This window comes from Typopeltis vanoorti, chromosome 21 (assembly GCF_054136105.1).
Source record: "Typopeltis vanoorti isolate ZY-2024b chromosome 21, IOZ_Tvanoo_1.0, whole genome shotgun sequence".
Classification (NCBI taxonomy): domain Eukaryota; kingdom Metazoa; phylum Arthropoda; class Arachnida; order Uropygi; family Thelyphonidae; genus Typopeltis; species Typopeltis vanoorti.
In genome coordinates this window covers 24,410,701-24,427,607 of record NC_143569.1, presented here as the reverse complement: position 1 = coordinate 24,427,607, position 16,907 = coordinate 24,410,701, and the positions used below count along the sequence as shown (strand labels likewise).

The 16,907-nt window shown below is 35.0% G+C and overlaps 1 protein-coding gene across 2 annotated transcripts in view; it reads left to right on the top strand.

Annotated features, from left to right (window-relative positions):
* The window catches only part of Pask (PAS domain containing serine/threonine kinase), a 401,386-nt gene that overhangs the window by 32,352 nt on the left and 352,127 nt on the right, over positions 1-16,907 (top strand). Inside the window, exon 1 of one of the 2 annotated variants that reach the window (XM_090411082.1) lies at positions 2,331-2,761. The exons of the other annotated variant lie outside the window; for it this stretch is intronic. The gene's annotated coding sequence lies outside the window, so the exon portion shown is untranslated. Of the gene's footprint in view, positions 1-2,330; positions 2,762-16,907 lie in introns of those variants that run through there. 2 annotated transcript variants of the gene reach the window in all.

The window sequence follows — 16,907 nt, the reverse complement described above, 5'->3', positions numbered from 1 at the left end:
TGGCACATTCTTTCAGAATACGTGGTGATATATTATCAAGTCCCACAGCCTTATTAACATTTAATTTATTCAACTCCCCATACACCTCTTGCTCACCTATAGTCAGTCTCTCCTTCCCATCATCAACTGCTCTCAATTCCTCCATGAAGTCACATTCACAAGATTGAAAGATCTTTATGAACTGCTCATTAAGTATCTCCACCACACATTCTGCATCAGCTGTCTTTATACCATTTTCTCCAATCAATATCATCCTTCCATAATTCTTCCTTTTGCTGGCTACATGTCGAAAGAACTCCTTAGGATTCTTTTTTGGCTTCATTAGCCAACTGCTGTTCATACCTCTCTTTAGCTACCCTCACCTAATCAATTATTTATGTGGTACAAAATTTAGAAAGTTTGAGAGCCCCTGCTCTAGAACATTTTGCCACCTTCCTGATATTTATCTTCTATATTCTTACCAAAGTCTTCTTATGGCTTTTATTGAGCTAATTTTATACATAATCTAGCTCTCTTACATTTTTCTCTGTATTTTTGTAATTAAAATTCTTGTCTTCCATAGTATTTTTATCTTTCTATCATTCCAGGCAACTTTACAGAATGTCTCCTTAGCTTAATCAATAACTGTTTTCTTCAGAGTTTGCCACTGAAAATCCAAGGTTTGGTTCATATTTTCAAGTCATTTCATTTTTTTCTTGTGTGTATAATGTTTGTATAGTTGAATCTACAATGTACTTTTAAAATCAACTCAAGTTATATTCTTTTTAAAACTTCCTTACCTGCTGTTTTTTTTTTCAAAGTGATATTCATTTTTATCGTACTTAAAGCGAAGTGATGGTCTCTTCCAATTTCAAATCCTCTGTATACTCTTGTATGCATGAAGATATTGCTATTAAGAATAACATGGTCAGTGAGTCTCTTCTTATTTCTTCTCTCCATGTGAACTTTTGCACATATTTTTGTTGGAACAGGTTTTAATGACTCGTCCATATTCTGAACAGAAATACATCAGGTACTTGCCCTTATTATTAGCCATGCCCTTTTTCTCCAAAGTTTTCTATATGTCTAATGTGATTCATTTCCATCTACCTCTGTGCTCTTAAATGTCCTTCCTCCTAATGTGTTTCCCAAAAACTTCAACCTCCATCTCTTTAAAAAAAAAAAGCACATATTTCTTCTTTTTTAATCCTTACCCACATCTCACACATGGCAGTGATATGCTATAGGTTTTTGTACCTCTCATGTGAGATAAATATTAAAAATGTAATTTACTCCCCCCCCCCTCAGCCTTCTCTTTAATGAGGCATAAGGATGGCAAAGCATAGCAGTTGTCTTGCAGCTGCAAAATTGAAGCAGTCCCTCAGCTTCCTCCCCCCCCCCATCTCAAGTTACATTATATAGTATGTCAGATATGGAAAACCAGCATATAATCTAATAAACACATTCTTAATATTGGATGGATAGTTATATAGCTTATATTTGCTTTTGTTAGTTCAGCCAACAGTTTTTCCTTTTTCGGGTTGAACATTTATATCAAATAGCGTTTCCTGCCTTGTTGGCCAAGAGTAGATACACTGACCAACAAGCTGTAGATTCGAAGATTTGGATGTGTACCCGCTTTTTACTCGAAATATTCAGTTATACAAATTGCCACAAGCTAATTCTTCTGAATTTTCGGTTGTAATCTTCAGAAATAGTGTTTGTCCTTAAGTTTTGGACACCAGTGTAAATGTAACTCCACTATCTTCTCTACTTTATCTCCAACTAACCGACACCACCTGCAAGCAATATTTTTGTCAGTAAATTGTGTATTCTCTTGTCTTATTTGCATGTGTGTGAAAAAAACTGAATTTCCCAGAGGGGGTGGGAGCTTATCTCCGTTTCAAATTTTCTAAATCACATCTAACCGGTTAAAATAAAATAAGACCATATGAAAATTCCGCTCGTCACGACGAAAATCGAACTTGGTCATTTTCAATCGAAGGGTAGTTATTCTTCCAAGTGCATTTATTTTAATTTTATTATTTTATTTATTTTTTACTGATATATCCGGTTTTTTTTTTAATCGCTGAAGGCGTGTAAGTTGTAAACCCCTTTATTACCCATTTGTTAACTTTTTTAAAACCCAAATCTAATAGTTAAAAGCGCGCTTAACGATTGCGCATTAAGAACGGTTGAAGCGCTCTCATTTCCTGTTTTCTTGATATTTTCGCCCTTTATTGTAGATCGTAGTACGATACAGAAATGCGTCATTAATTGAAAAATTTAAATCGATTTGTCAGTGTGTTTCGTGACTGCTGTCAGAGTTGGCTATGCCTAATGTAAAATAGCACCCACTGCTGCGGAAGACGCAACGCTGAGTAGAATTCTGACCTAGCTCTCGCGCTTGCTCGTCTAGTAGGGTTTCCAGTGCCGTGTTTTCGGAGAGAACTTACGTCTTTTCTATGGGTGTATACGTTTTTGGCTTCTCCGCAGGACGAACGTGCTTTCCAGTTTGCCATCCTCTAAAGGATTAATTCTGTGAAATGTGCTCATCCCACTTTGTCTCCTAGTCATATTTGTTTTTGGCGGCTCCTAATGTGCGCTCAATTTGGCAGTATTTTTTGGTTTTGATATTTGAATGTTACATAATGTGCGCCGCGCACCGGAAGTTTTTTATTAAATATCTCGCCTCGTGTATAGGACGACTTTCGTGTTTATTACTGCGAAATTATATTTTGATAAAATAAAATGAAACCAAAGTTAACCCATTACTTTGTGTGTAAGTATCACTTTTTTTTTTTTTTTAAATAAGATTTTGGAATTGTACATCGGCTTTCCCCACATTTCTTGTTATCACTATAATAAGTTGCATTTTTTTTTACATAACCTAGGGGATGATAACTGTATAGTTATAATAAGATTTAAAAAAAATTTAATAAATATAAACCAGGTATATTCATATTATTCAGAATATAAGGCAAAATAATTGAGCGTTTTAGTGATGTATATTATAATAATAATTGAGCGTTTTAGTGATGTATATATCTCATAAAATGTAAGTTAACAGGTAGCAATATTTTTTATGGCATTTCTGATATTGTGAAAAGCCTTAATTATTATCTTAACAATTTATAGAATGAATTAATAAATTTGATTCTTAACTAAATTTTGATTTAACAAAACATGCTTTGTTTTAAAATGGTGGCTTTGGGGAGAGATGTGGTGGGAGTTTTGTGAGTGGAGGCTTCCAACTCTGAAGCTGCTGTTTAATATAATAACATACTAATAATTAATGTGTTGGGTTTAAATTTCAAGATGGCTATTGTACCATTGATTTGTTCTTCAAAAAATTAACTTAATCTGGAGGTTGTACAAGAATTAGCATATTCACTTTTCATTATACTTGAGTTAGTTGATTATTTTATTACTTATTTTATTGTGATATAGATTTCACTTTCAAATGCGAGTTATTTGCAAATTTGGCATCTCTTCAGTGTTAGTTACAAGTAGCTACAAAAAACTTCCACTCTGAGAAATTTTTTATGTAGCATATGTACATATATAGTAGTATATGTACATGTTTTATGCAGCATACTTTACATGTTCTTTAACCAACTGCCATTCATTATTCTTATTTCCTCTAAACTATAAAAACACATATACAGTTAACACTTATCGACAATCCAACTTCAGACTCACAAATCTCTCTCTTGTGTTATGTATAATTCATTCTCTTATCTGGAACATGTTGAACATGTTTGCTGTTGAAGAGATATGTTAATAGGTTTCATCTCATGGTATAGTGTTTCAAAGAATCAAGTGAGGTTATCAGTTCACTCATCAAGGCTTAATTCTGCATAATATAGAAATCCAGAATCATATTCTTTATTATCCCAGATTTCATTTATTGCCACCATCACCAACAAGTGATGTGAGAACTAGTGGTATCTGATAGATGATACAATACAATACAATACAACCATTGCAACATGAGAACTGAAGTCATTCATTGTTCCATTATGAGTTGCTGAAATGTTGCATTTCTGTGTATTAATTTTTCTTTGCAAAATGTTTATAATAGTAAATAAGATGACAGAAAAATTGGATTTTAATTGGTCGGAAATTTGATACAACAATTAACCTACTAGTTTCGCCACATCAATAGTTGTATCAAATTTTCGACTTATTAAAACCCAATAGTCTTATTTAGTATATAGTGGTCGAAAATAGCATTCATCATGTTTATAATAGATTAGCCAGTTTTTTTTTGTGGGGGGGGGGGTACAATATGTGACTGTATGGCATACCAATACTTTTATTAACAGTGACACATGACTTATGGATGTGGTATCATTTTAATTTTCAACTTTTCCTATTAGCAAAAAATTTATGTTGGCTTGTTGGCTTATTGCTTGACTGAAAAAGTGCCGGTATTAGCAATATGGTTAAAACTTCAACACTACAGCATTGCTTCATTTTTTATAGCTCTTTTTCTGCCTTTTATGCAGGTATTTTCATGGGTGCTATTTTTTGAACTATCTACTCCACTTTAAGCCTATAAAAACACATGCTTTGCTGTGAATAACAAACTTCTAGCTATTTAAGAAACACATTTCCCTTAACTCCTTCCTACACCCATCACTGATGCACTGTAGGTTTTCAACTGATATTACAGAAAAATCAGCCTAATTACATTGTACTGAACAGTGTCACTGTTACTTTTTACTGTCTAGAATAGTTTCAACATTTTCATATACAGTATATCATTTCCACATCTGAAGCATCAGTGCCTTGTATGAGTAAGGGATTAAGAAGAAAGTATAAGCCTGTTTCTTGAACAACTGAAAGTCGTGATTCCTCCAATTGTTCAGAAAATAATGTGAGGAACACTGCTATGAAAAATAGAAGATGAGAAGTTGGTTTAGTGGTTTTTGAAACTGGGAAGTGAACAGATGCTACCAATACTTGCTCTTCTGTTTACACTTTACAAAGTGGGGCGATGATTTTAGCCAATTCAGGAGAATAGTAGCCATGATAATGCCAACAGGAGGCATGAAGAAGATATAGGCCATCCTTGAAGAATAACTGAGTGAATCTGTAAGTGAGAAGTCTTCATTTAACTCTTTAGGATTGATCTTCCAGACAGCACCATGTTTTTTCAGGAAAGTTTTTGGTGCACCATCCCAAATGTTAGACCAGTATTATAAGAGAGGATGAGTTTGGCAGTTTGTCCAGGTTAGAAGTAGCATTCTTCATGAGCAGAAAAGGGACAACAAGTTTTTTGGAGCCAAAGGAGGTCTTTCCTTACATAATGTGCTTATATTAGAAAAGATTAGTTAGATCTGATCTTTCTGGGGATCTGTACACATTGTGAAAAATAAGGGAAGGTGTTCTGGTCTTTATTTTATTTTATTTATTGCAAAATAAAACAAGGCTGTATTTTGATAGAATTGAAGTTGATCTCCAATTGTGTTGATAGCGTTAAAGTTGTCCTTGCTTGCCTCACTGAAAATTGGGATTCTTGCACTCTACAAAGTTTTTCAAAATGAAAAAATGGAACACAGTAGTACTAGATTGAGTAAATCTGGAATTTGTAGATAATAAGCCTTTTATTAAGGGAAGAACTGTTATCTTCACTGAAAGAGAAAGTCAAAATTATATTTGATTGCTGAGGGTATCTCTGGATTCTGCATGTTTATACTAGTGAAATTAGTAGCTGCTGTAACTCCAAGATGGGAGATCTGTCTTGATTGAGAACCAGAATAAAATCAAGTGAGGATGATTATTTTTTGCTTTAAAAATAGCATAGGGCTGTTTTAGACATATTAAAAGTTGCCATTCTATTTCTCCTATTTCCCCCTTTATACACATGCACACCTCTATGTAGAATGCCAGGTAGGGAATTTTTTCACAATGTTCTTGTAGTCCTATTAATTTTTACATTGAAAGCTTCAGGAACAATAAGGAAGAGAGCTGGTGAAACATGAGAATAATGGTTACTTTAATATCAGTGGAGAAGTTATTATTGTGTAACACCTCCAAAGGCTCATTGCGGGAAGACACTCTACTCCACTCCACTACAAATATCTCGCCGTCTCCCCTACCACCCAATTCTTTCACTATACGCTACCACCACCAACGGCATCTATTGCCCGTAAGTTGGAGGATAAAATCCATCTTTTTTCAGATACAATAAATGACTAAATGGGAACCTAAACGACCAGTTACAATATGCATAGGAAAGACTATAGCAAGTAAGTTTGGATATATAAGTCTAACCTAACCACTAAAACAAACTAAATTTTAATCTCAATAATGATATCCGATGATTTGAATATGGTTAGGATAGAAACTTATGAAAGCAATAATAGTAATAATGTCCCACGTATTGGTGAGTTAGTGGCTATTTGGTGTGAAGTAGGGGCCAACAGGAAGAAATATATGGTAGGGTGTTGCTCTACAGGCGTGGCAGTTCAGCTACTGCAATGAAATGCATCACAAATTAACCTGATGAATGACTAAAATTATCCAAACATTGAATGGGTGGCAAAAAAATCACATAAGAATGGAGGACTGTTATGAGATAGCTTTTTCAAGTAGTATGTGAAAATATGAACTTTGAGGTCATATGGTGTCATATTTGATCATAGCCTCTGAAGAGGATCATAGTGAACAGTATGAATGTCCTGCCACCAGTTGGTGACAGTGATCATGCCATATTGTTCCTGGCATAGCTAAGCATGTGGAATTACAAAACTGGAAATTATGACAAACTCAGGAAAATACTACGTTTAGTATTGTGGTATCAATTACAGAACGGGGGAAGATATCAGCAATGGATGGAAATCTTTGAAAGGTGCTTAAATGAAGCAGTATCTGAATATAACCTGTAGTTTGAAGAACAAACAAGATGGGAATTGTAACCATATTAACTAAGAGTTCCATAAGAAAAAGACTAAGTGGAAAGAATATTGTGTCAATAAGAGTGAATGGAGTTATGAAATATATAAAGTGCAAGCTAGAAAAGTGATGAGTATTGTACAAGAAGTTAAATTTCGAGTAATGAAAGAAGTTAGGTGTGCAGTCTAAAGACAATTCAAAAGAATTTTTTCATTAAGCTACAAGTAAAAAAACAAAACAAAAAGAATGAAATTGGAAGAATAACTTTACTTAATGCAGATGGTACTGTGTCAGAAGCAGATGAGATTTGCTCAAATAAGGAGTGCTCACTTTGCTAAGATTCATCAACCAGGTTTATGTAATGTGATACATAATGCTATCACTATACTAGATGAAGAGATAGAGATGTATAAAAAAGAGGTTAAAGAGCTATTGTCTAACCTTGAACCTTTGATAAGAATCCATAATAAAGGGACAGATGGGATTACAGAATTTATACTTAAAGAAATATTCAGACAAATTGGCTAGGCCTTTCATATGTTTGTATAACATGATAGCACAGAAAAGATACTACCACATGAATACAAAGAATGTATAATAGTTCCATTGTACCTGAGTGGAAAACCTGATGAGTCTTACTGGTGACATATCAGTAGCTCTGGAGTGGTGGTGAAGATTTTAGAAAAGTTGGTATGAACTCGTATACAGAAATGGACAAACTATTCCTTGCAAGGAATGTCAGAGGTTTAGTAAAGGGAGGTCATGTTTATCAATTTGCTCATATTTTGTAATAATGATACAACTGAATTGGATAAAGGGAATGGATATACTAGGATACTATTACCACTGAATGTTGCTAAGGCATTTCATCGAATTATTATTGTATGGGCACCTCCATGGAGTTCCAAGACTCATTGCAGGAGACCCAAACTATCCACACAATCATTCATACCTCTCCTTGAACCCATTAACAAAGCACTCACAGCCCATTCCGCTCATTCACAACTCTCCAAGCAAAAAATCTAGTCCTCACACTCCTACCAACCACATCTTTATTCAACTTCCAGGAATGACCCCTTGTTTTGGTCCCCTCTAGCCAAGTTCCGAAACATTTCCCTTGTATCAATCCTATAAAACCCTTTCAGCAACCTAAATGTTTCTATCATATCCCTCATTATTATTATTATTATTTCTACTTGGCACCTCCAGGGAGTCCAAAGACTCATCTAGGGAGGGCACCTACTCTACAACTCCATCTCTACCACCAACTACAACTACACCAATGCCATATGCTGCCCACCACCACTACTAGTATTTTCACAGACAATCACAAACATTCATGCACATGGCGGAATTCAAGCCTGCAGCCTCTTGGCTGGAAAGCAGATACGGTAACCACTCGGCCAAACAGGCTGGCTAATATTTTCCTATCAACCAATTTCTGCAATTCACACACATCCTCAAAGGGAACATTCCACAGACCACTCACCATCTTGGTTGCTTTCTTCTGAAACTTCTCCATCACTTCCTCAAGAAAATCAGGTAACCAGACCTGTAATCCAGATATGGATGTATCAAGGCCTTATAAAGAGGAATAACAACTTTCTTATCTTTACTTGATAATGTGTTCTTCAATAGCCAAGTAATCTTATGAGCAACCTTAGCAATATGTCCTCTAAACTTTAACTCTGTCTACCACTACACCTAAATCTCTAGCTTCAACTATTTCCTGGAACTATTTCAACTATTCCATCAATGTGGAATGCAGCTTGTTGCCTGTTTATCCCAAAATTCATAACTTTATATTTCTCTACATTAAACTGACACCCATTATCTTTTGTCCATACTGACAGCCTACTAAAATCATTCTGCAAGCTCTTTACATCCTTTTGATTAACTGAATATTTCCTTTCATCCTATATCATTTATGTACAAATTAAACAGTAGTGGTCTCAACACTGAACCTTGCAGCTCGCCACTAGTCACCTGTTTTTGCCTTGATACTGCCTCTCTATATAGCACTTTGATATCTACCCAGCAGCCACCCTCTTATCAGCATAACCAGCATAATATTATTATTATTACATGACACCTCCAAGGAGTCCAATGACTCATCGAGGGAGGGCAACTGTTCTACAGCTCTCTCTCCACCAACTACAGTGAACCACAACTACACTAATGCCATCTACCGTCCTCCACCACCACCACCACTAGTATTTTCACAGAAAATCACAAAGATCCACACCCACGGCGGGATTCAAACCTGCAGTCTTTTGGCTAGAGAGCGGATACACTAATCACTCGGCCAACTAGGCCATATCCTTCTCCATTTGTTCTAACTTCTGTAACAGAGTTGAGTGTGGTATTCTTTCAAATGGGTTTGCAAAATCCTGCAGGATAATCGTGTAGCCATTTCCTTTATCCAACTTAGGTGTTATTCTAAATATACTCTATTATAAACAGTTAGTAAATTACTAACTGTTTATAATAGAATATATTATAAATAGGCAGGACTGACCCTTCATAAAGCTATGTTGCTGCTCATACAGTATCATATTTTTATCCACCCATTCTTGAATTCTCTTTTTGACCAATTTTTCTAGTACTTTTACCACCATGCCTGAGATACTGATTGGTCTGTAATTTGCTACTGCAGTCTTAGAAGCTCCTTTATGCAAAGGATTTATTTTGTGCTCTTTCCATTCCCTCAGAACTCTACCTGAGATGAGACTTAAATTAAAGATCCTGGTCAGAGGCATTGGCAGTTCCCTTGCACAGTCCCACAAAACACGAGCTGATATCCCATCTAATCCCACAGCTATTACATTCAGATTCTGCAATATCCTAAGAATCTCCAATTGATCCACCTCTGTCACCACATTAGTGGCTGTCACATTAAAGTAGTAACCTTGCTTGGATGATATACCCTTGCAAAGTGGTCACTCAGTAAATGAACTATTTTATATACTTCTGTCACCTTATGACCATCATCACTTATTAAGGTTAATCTTCCAAAGTCATTCTTCCTCTTACTTGCCATGTAACGAAAGAACTCTTTGGGATTTCCTTCGGCCTGCTTGGCTAGATTCTTCTCATAATCTGAATTTGCCTTCCTTGACATGCTGGTCACGTTTCTTGTTTGAGCCTTGTACTGTTCAAGAGTTTGCTGGTCAATTTTCTCCTTATATATCCTCCACAGTGTTTTCTTCTTCTGCAGATCATGCTTATGATATTACTCATTCATCTAACTCCTACCTGATTAACTCTCCTTATCTGAGGTATACAATGAAATATTGCTTCCTCTAGATGACCCTTAACTATTTCCCATGTACTACTAACATCCTTATCCTGGAGTGTTTTATGCCATGGCACAGATTTAAGCATCTTCCTAAGCTTGTCATAATCACCTGTCTTGTAGTTTTACCCCTTCTTGACAGAATAATCCTCAAGTTTTACTTTCTCCCAAGTCAAGACCGCATGTTCACTTCTGCCAATCAGAGGCAGTGGATAGCTCTTCTGATCCTGTGACCAGGTCCAATGCTTTTAAATTTCTCACATGGCAGGAAGGAAATTCTATGTCCTTCCATGTGATCTTTCTTCCTTCCAGTCTATAGCTCCATAGTTGAAGTCCCCCATAATAATCACCCCCACCTGTACTCATTGTACTAATTTGTCGATAGATGTCTTCCAGATCATCTGTGGAACGCCCTGGCCTGTAGTAGCAACCAACTGTATGATTAGCAACCAAATGAAAGATTATTGCACATATTGGAGAATGTTGAATTGGAATATAAACTACAAGCAGTCTTCATATAACACCTTACTTCTACAAACAGTTTCACTCAACAGAATTTTCCTTCAGGTTAGAGAATTGTGAAATAACCTCCCATAATATTTTTAATGTTAATTTTGAGCTTTTGTGTGGGAGAAACCCTGCTGTTATGTTGAGTATAAGTTTTCAACATTTCCATTCTTTTGTGAAACTGAAATCTGTTGTTGACATGCTAACCATCATCATCATCATCAAATTCCTGCCATGTACCCTCAAGGGGTGTACAGGATATGACAGTACTACATGAAAAAATTACATCATTACTAACTTCCTATCTACAATTTTCCTCCAAATCAGTCTGTTACTTGTCAAGACTCCAACATTATCAGATCTTATATTTCTATCATCTAAGGCACTTTGTACCGTATCAATCCACCTATATCTTGGTCTTCCTCTGGGTCGTTTTCCTGCCAACCTGGCAGAGAACACTTGTTTTGCTAATCTTTCCTCTCCCATTCTATTTAAGTGACCATACCATCTGAGATTAGCTCTGCTAACGCATTCTTGGATGCGTTAGCAGAATACAGAATACGTTAGCAGAATACATGCTAACCATTATTCAAAAAATAATAAATTAATATAATAATAATATTACTGGGAAATTCATATGTTCTTTGCTGTTGAACTTGATATTGTTTAAAATATTAAAAATTCTGACTTTGAAGCATGTAGTTTGTGACCTTATAAGGTTTTATTCGATTGTTTAGAAATTTTTCCAGCTTTGTGTTACTAACTTTTGTTTTTAAGAACTGTATTGGAATAGTTTCTTTTTTATTGAATTAAATTCCAACCCTCAATTATGCTTAATGAAAGTAAAAAAGCACTACTCCAAAGAAGCTCTTCATTTCTCTAGAATCAAAGATACAAATTTTGGATCATCTTAAAAAAGGAGAAAAGGTCTCATATGTTATAAAGTAAAAGTTTAAATGAAGCAGCAGTCCAGACTAAACAGAGAATTATAACTGCTGCTGGTGTTGTATCTTCCATTTCCTCAAATATGACAGCTCATACCTGCACACAAGTAATTGGAGAAAATGGAAAATCATTCAGTATTTGAATTGATGATAGGGGTGTAATCAAATAATGTAAACTGAAAAAAAATTAAGTTTGTTATAATTATAAAAATTTTTATTTTTATAATTATCACATAATTATAAAAATAAAAATATTTTATAATTATTAAAATGGTGTATCTTTGTTAGCTTTTGGAATGTAACTTTCCTCTATACTTACATGTGCAGTAACTGGCTATCATACATTGTTTTCCTACTGAGGTAACCTTCCTTTCCTCTGCTTTCATTTTTCCCACTGTAATTCTCAAATAAAATTCCCCCGTTTTTTTCTTTATTTCTACATTTATTTAAATCCAGTATTGATAAATTACTACTTTCTGCCCAATTTTCATGCTGTTAGCTCTGTATCTTGCAACCTGCCATGTTAGGGATTGCTGTGAACAAATTGAAATTTAGTTTTTTTGTCAAGTTGTAAACTTTTTTTTAATTAATTTTTTTTGAAAAAGTTATTTTAAAAATACTGAAGTCAGAAATGGCTGTGTGTTCCTTGATTGTCACTTATCCCTTTAAAAAAAACACTCGGTAATGAATTCTTACCTAATTATGATTTAAAGGTGTTAGTTGTACTAATTAAATGATACATTGCCCAATTTATTATTATTACGTAACACCTCTAGGAAGTCCAAAGACTCATTGAGGGAGGGCACATACTCTACAACTCTCTGTATCCACCAACCACAACTACCTTCATCATCTACACCATCGCCATCGACCGCCACCACTAGTATTTTCACAGACAATCATAAACATCCATGTCCAAATTCAACTTTGTTGTGAACAGCAAACTTTAATTAATTGAACTATGAGAATTACTACTGAGCAGAGTGTACAACCTCAGATAGATAACATTCAGAATGTCATTCTACAAGTGACATTGCAGTGAAGATAAAAATGATCTTGGTGAGACTAAGCATAATAAAATGTGATGAGTGTAGTAAGATTTATGATAGATATTTTTAAGACACTTTTAATCAAATTAAAGAAAATCTATAGGACAGAATAGCATTTAGCAACATAAATGGTAGCTTCTTGTAATACAGTTGCCTCCAGCACTTATGAGAATAGATTGAAGGCCCGTGGGCTTCAAAAACTAGCTGATAGGAAAATTGAGGAGACATGATAGAAGCATAGAGTATTTCAGTATGTTGCAGGAAGGGAGAGAACGAGGGTTCACCCTTGTAAATTGTATAAAGGTGTAGTTAGCCAAGGGTGTTAGGACTAAATTTTTGGAGGATAGTGAATGGGTTGCCAGAGATGGTTGTTATGTGTGTATACTTCATCAGTGAGTGCATTTAAGGAGATGTGTGATAGGTTTTGCATGAATAATGGATCTCCAGCAATGAGTCTTCTGACCCCATGGAGATCCATATAATAATAATTACTTGGTTCAGAAAATTCAAGTATATTGTGTGAGATTATCTGCCCACACATATTCTACTGTGCTGTGCTCTTTAAGTATGCAACCTTTTTGTGTTGGTCTGAATTTATATATATATATATATATATAACACTAAGAGAAGAAACTTGAAATCTGAAGATCAGCTTTATTACTTTGTTCAGCTTTATTTAACAAGGATATTTAAATTTTTTCTGTAAAACTCTTCATCTTATTGATATAAAAGAAATAGAAGAGAAAATGAAAGGAAGTGAACCAGGAAGACCAGATAACAAGAGGAAGGAAGGAGATGATGCACCTTATTTGTTTATCACTGGAACACAAACTGTCAAATGACGTTTCCTGAATGTTAACTTTGGCTGTTAGTAAGGCTATTAAAACTTCTCTCTATTTCAGTATAGCTGAAATATTGTGAAGGACAGTAGCAGGATATCATCCTTCATATGCAGTAATCACGATATGGACATAATTGGTCAATAGAGAACAGTTAATAGATGGCTAAATTTAGATTGATTTTTTTTTACATTTTGTCTTGCATAATAAAATGACTAATTATAGGATAATGAATGATTTGTGAATTAATTTCTTTTTTTTTTTGTTGTTTTACTTCATCTCATATTATTGAATATTATCCATGTTTAACTCTAAGCCTTTAATTATAAAAAAACTCATTTATTGATCCATAATGCATGAATGAACAATGCAGTTAGTAGTGAGGGGTAAATAGCTAAGCACTGCACAAGAATTATGCAGTTAGAGGTAGGCACACGTGCAGGCTTACTGAGTTCAAACATTTTAGTTATTTCGCATTTAAACCAACATATGAAAATGATCTGATGATCATGAAAAAAGGTATTTTTCATTTCAGTATATATATATACAGTAAAACCCCGTTTTTACGTTCCCACAATTTACGTCATTTTCCATTGGTCCTGTCTTAAGGCCTATTTTTACGATATATTGTTTTCCCGCCATTAACAACTTGATGTGGACGTTATTTCCCGTGATTTGCGTTTTTTTCTCGGGTAGTAGTACTGATTTTGGAATCGATTTCTGTAGAAATCTGTGCATTTCTGTTCCCAGATGGCATTGCTTTCGGTTGTAGTTTCGCTTCCGCCATCACTGTGACTTGCACGCTTGCAGCAGTAAGGTAGTTATGTGTGATGCCGTGATTTTTCAACCACAGTACGAATTGATATTGCAGAATTTCTGCTACGTAATTTTGCGGTGGTAGATTATCCATGTTAGTAATGGAGAAAAAAGACAAAATGTATTTTGGTAGAAGAAAAGATGGCAATTCTGCGAAGTGTAGATTGGCATGCCGGAAAACGTGTGCATTTAGCAAAAGATCTTGGACTCTCTGTTTCAGCTTTAAACACGATAGTAAAAAACAGGTCAAGCATTGAACTCAAAGCAATTTGGCACTATGTCAAAAAAAAAAAAAAAAAAAACTAAAAGCAAAAACAATCAACAATTAAAGATTTTTTAAAATAGATAAATGTAGGTAATTGTAAATTCATTTATTTTCAGTTATTAAATTTTGTAATCGAGTATATAGACTCACATGCTAGCAGTAAGTCATCTTTTAGCCTTTTTTTTATGTTTTTTTTTACATTTTCTGCTATTTACACTTTTTTCCATCAGTCTCCTGAAAAGTGTAAAAAAAAAAGGGGTTTTACTATCTATCTATCTATATATATATATATATATATATATCCTCCATATGAATTAATCCAGTACTAATGGATTAAAATAGTGCCTAATGGGTTATAAAGAAAAAACTATTTTAATCCATTAAATAGTTTCTTAAGGGGTTATAAAGAAACTTTTAATGGATTAAAATAATTTCTTTATAACCCATTAGGCATGAAATCAACCATGATTTCATGGTTGATTTCATGCCTAATCCAGATGCCACAATATGATTGTGGCATCTGGGTAATACATGACATTTTTTTTGGAATGATTTTTTACCTAGAAGACTTGACACATTTTAGTAATGATTCCAAAATCAAATTTTATCAAGAGCCATCTACTCAGAATTAACTTAAAATATGCTTACAATGTTGTTGCAGTCATTCATTTGGATAGTAGAATTCCTGATTGAAAAAAAACTGTTTGTCATGGTTTTATATTTGTGAAGGTATGTGAGAAGACATGAAAGAGTTGCTATTGCATGTGGAAAAGAAGAGGGAAAAAGTAAAAATTTCTTTTTCCTTTATAGGAAAAGGGTTTTATAGGATAGATGCAGGGGAAATGTTTCAGCACTTGGCTACAGGGAACAAAACAAGGGATCATCAGTCGAAGTTAAATAAAGGCATGGTTAGCAGGGTTATGAGGACTAGATTTTTTGCTTGGAGAGTTGTGAATGAATGGAATGGGTTGCCAGAGTCAGTTTTGAGTGCTTTGTATGTTGATGGGTCCTCAACCCAATTAGGAGAGGTATGATAGATTGGGTCTCCCACAATGAGTCTTCAGACTCCATAGAGGTACCTGTATAATAATAATAATAATAATAATGATTTGGGATTGCTGAGACCACGAGACCAGCTTATTATAGCTGTTGATTATATGTGGTCTTCTAGCTGAATCTATGTGGTTTGGCGTAGATTCCACAAGGTGTTGGATTACATCTATGTCTGCAACATACCAGGCATTCACCAGATAGTTCTTTAACTGGCTCATGTTTGACATAAGAGGATTTTACTACTGGATCTGTTTTGTGGTGGTCATGGAAGATGTTGGAAGTCACTAACATTGCTCTCTTAACCACTGCCGAACAATTCTTGTGTTATTATTATTATTATTATTATTATTATTCATGACACCTCCAAGGAGTCCGAAGGATCATCGTGGGAGGACACCTACTGTACAACTATCCGTCTCCACTACTACACAGAACCTCTACTATCAATCACCTACATCAACGCCATCTACTGCCCACAACCACCACTACCGTAGCTAGTATTTTTTTGTCTGTAAATTGTTTATGTTCTGAAGGACCGATTTTTCTGTATGTGGGATGAAAAACCCGAGTTTCTGTGAGAAAAAATCCTGCTACCTCCGTATGAGATCGGCTAACTCACCTTCAATTGAAAAAAAGTCCATATAAAGATTCCTCCCATCATGATGAGAATTGAACTTAGGCCTTTTCTAATTGAAGGGCGCAACATATTGTCGTTCTTCCAATTGCGCTATGGAGGCGCTTATTTCATGGACAACAGTAGCATTGTTGTCCATGAAATAACTGTCAACATTGCAGGATGTGCTTGATCAGCAACAATGACAGATATTCCTTGGAGCACATCCGACCTTCCAACAATATCAGGGAACCTGTTCTGTACCAGCAGAACGTGCCCCACACCATGACATCACTTCCATAAACTTGAATTGTGTTTAGAAGGCAAGCTGGATTAATTCCTTCATGGGGCTTCTGCCTACTGTTGGTACAGAACAAGGTGTACCATGACTCGTTGGACCACATGACTTTTTTCCAGTATCCAGTCAAGGTGTGTCTGACACCACTGTAGATGTCATTTCCAGTTCTTTGCAGAAATCAATGATTTCCATACATGGATGTTACTGCCAGTACCAATCTTTTTCAATTCTCTGTGCATAGTTCAGTGAGATATGGGTTGGGAACAGCCTTTGTTAGATGCATTTAGTCAATTGTTGCACATAGAAAGTTCTGTTTGTCTGTACAACCTTTTCAGAAGTCAGCTAT